The sequence below is a fragment of the Pteropus alecto genome, unplaced genomic scaffold (genome assembly GCF_000325575.1).
Source record: "Pteropus alecto unplaced genomic scaffold, ASM32557v1 scaffold111, whole genome shotgun sequence".
In the NCBI taxonomy this organism is placed as follows: Eukaryota; Metazoa; Chordata; class Mammalia; order Chiroptera; family Pteropodidae; genus Pteropus; species Pteropus alecto.
In genome coordinates, this window is record NW_006431915.1 from 6,864,275 (window position 1) to 6,867,615 (window position 3,341).

Below are 3,341 nucleotides of genomic sequence, written 5' to 3' on the forward strand. Positions count from 1 at the left end.
ATTCATGATACATATCAGTAGATGATTTATAGATAACCTTTTATTCAACAGATAAGCAAAAGAGGACGAAAAAAATCCAAGTTAGATGGAATTCCATAACAGATAATCACTTGACATCGTGGTGTATACATAACATTCTAAAAATTAATCTGATATTTCCATTTTTTGTCATGCGTGTGCGTGCGTGTGTGTGTGCGTGTGTGTGTGGAGTGAGGGAGGGGAGAGAGGCAGAGAAAGGGAGCGAGAAGGGGGGTGGAGAGAGAGGGAGAGAGTCATACTGTAGGGTACAATTTTTTTTCTAGCGTTTTTTATGCCTTTCTGTTAGGAATTTAGGTTATGTTCACTTCAGTGCTACCAAAAATAGTGCTTTGATGAATCCTTGTAGATAAATTTGTGCCCTCCTCCACATCTATTCTTGAGAATAAAGTCTAACGAATGAATTTAATTAAAAGGGAATGTACATACTTAACTTTTATCTATATAAAGAATATATATAGATTGCAGAGAAGAAAGCAAAAAGAATGAAATTGAAACCAAATAAAAGCCTACTCTACGATACCCCCTATAATTTAATATAGACTATTTCTATGCACAAATATGCAAATTGTATAACTACATATGCTTTAGTATGTACTATATATACTTTAAATAGAGTAATGCAATGTATTGAAAATCTTAATTTTTTTGTAAATATTCCCACGTCTTTAAATATTTTTCTTATTATTTTAATGGTAGCATAGTTTTCTATCAAACCAATTCTAAAGTATTTGAATATTAGCATATTGTTTCTAGTTTTTGCTATTAGAAACAAATATTAAATAAATATGATTATAGCTAGATCTTTATCCATACCCTTATTTGGTAGGATAAAATCACAGGATTAATGCATTTTTAGATATTGTCAAACTATCTTTCTAAAGTCTGTAATGATTTATCCTCTCCCCAGCAGTGCATGTATTTTAGTCCATTTGGGCTCTTATAACAGAACACATACCATAGATTAGGTGGCTAATAGACACCATTATGGATGTTGGGACATCCAAGACCAAGGTGCTAGCAGATTTGCTTGTCTAGTAAGGACCCACTTTCTAGTTTATAGACTGCCCTCTGGGTAGAAGGGGAAAGGGAGCTCTCCAAGGTCTCTTTTACAAGGATATCATTCCTATTTAAGAAGACTCTGGCCTTATTACCGAATCACTTCCAAAAGGCCCCATCTCCAAATACCATCACGCTGAGGATTAGGTTTCAACATATGAATTTTGAGAGCACACATTCAGTCTCTGGCAGTAAGAAAGGACCTATTGTTGCTAATCTTTGGTATTTCATTGTCCCCTTTTTGCACACTTTAGGTATTCTTACACCTTCACAACAACTTCTCTGTATTAAAGTTCCTCTATTGAACTCTGTAGCATAGGTCCTGTTTTCCTGAGACCTTACGCCAATTTGAAAAATTATTTTTGCCTATTTGATGTTTTCATCTTATTTGTGTTTATTTACTAGTAAAGTGAGATATCATTCATGTTTATTTGGTCAATTTCTTGTTTTATCATTAAAATTTGTTTTTTTAGATAGGTTACTATTATATTTCTCAAAACTTTCACTATATTATGAATATTAATATATCTTCTGTATGCATTGTAAATATTTCCCCTCAAGTATGTCTTGTTTTTTCTAACTCTGAATACAGTATTCTATTTACTCAAATCTATCACTTTTATGGATTTGGATTTGAAATAAATATATAATTTTTGGACTCTCCAGTTTGTACTACTGAGCTATTCCTGTGCCAATACCATAACACTTTATTATAGCTTTCCAAATAAGCTTATCAGGTAGGAAAATTCCTGTGAATGTTCTTTACCATGAAATTTTGGACTTTTTTTTTTTGCATTTTCATTTTCAGATGATGTTGAAAATAAATGTGACTCCATTTTTTTAAAAAACCTACTGGGGGTGAGGGTAGGGATGGAGGTAAGAATTCTATAACCATCCATGACAGAATAAAAGAGACCAGACTTACCTTCTTACCTTAAATAACTAGAAAACTGGGCAAAACATAGAAAACATTGGATTTCAGACACTGATTAACAGATAGCTCGGAACTGTGATCCTTAAGAGAAAAAATGAGGCGAGCTCTGTGATTGCCCAGTTTGCAGCCTGGAGGATATCTTCAGGATAAATCCTCAGGGAGGAATATCTCAAAGAGAGCCCAAGAGTTCACTGAGTTGAGGAGAAAGAGATCAGACATCAGGAAGGCTAAGGAGTTTAGGATATTCAAACCAGAGAATTTGAAAGGAGAGACAAGTAAAGCAATATATAAAAGTGATTACATACCATTAATAAGTAGGGTTTGCCTTAAGAAGGTAAGATTGAATTAACATTTAAAAATGAGGAAATAAAACTGACCATATTAACAGAACAAAAAGGAAAAATCATATGCTCATCTCTACTGATGCAGAAAAAGCATTTGACAAATTTAATACCTATTCATGATTTTTTTTAAAAAAAAACTCTCAGAAACTAAGAATAAAAGAGACTTTTTCAAATCAATAAGGGGCATCTACAAAAAACTTACTGCTAACGTTATCTTTTATGGTAAAAAATGAATACTTTCTTCCTAAGACCAAGAAAAAAGTAATGAGGTCAACTCTTCTCACTTCCATTTAACATTGTGTCATGGGTACTATCCAGTGTAATATGTGATAGAGAAGAAAAAAGGTTTTAGAGGCAAACTAATTAGAAAAGAGTAAATAAAACTAGCTTTCATTTGTACATTAAAAAAGATTACATATACAAGATTCTAAGGAACCTACAAAAACGAAACAGAATGAACAAATTCAGTAAGTGAATTTAGTAAGTTTACAAAACAAAGTAATAGAGTAAATAATTGTATTTTATATATTAACAATGAAATTTTTAAATTGAAATGAAAATAAAATACTGTTTACAATAGTACCCTAAATATATAAAATTCTTGAAGAAAATTTAACAAAATATGCATAAGACCTGTACACATTGAACACCATGAAACACTGCTGAGAGAAATAGATATACAAGGCTTGTGCAAAGAAAAATTCAAATGCTAAGATGTTAATTTTCTCCAAACTGATTTATAGGTCCAATAAAATCTCAATCAAATACCTTCAGGTTTCTTTGGAAATTGATAAACTGATTCTAAAATGATGTGGAAATGCAAAAGATCTAAAATAGATACAGTAATTCTGAAAAAAATAAGTTGATTTCAAAACTTGATAGAAAACGACAGAAAAAAATACAATATAAGCATAGATGTAAATATTAGTGGAAAAAAATAAGAATATCAAATATATACATTTGATTTC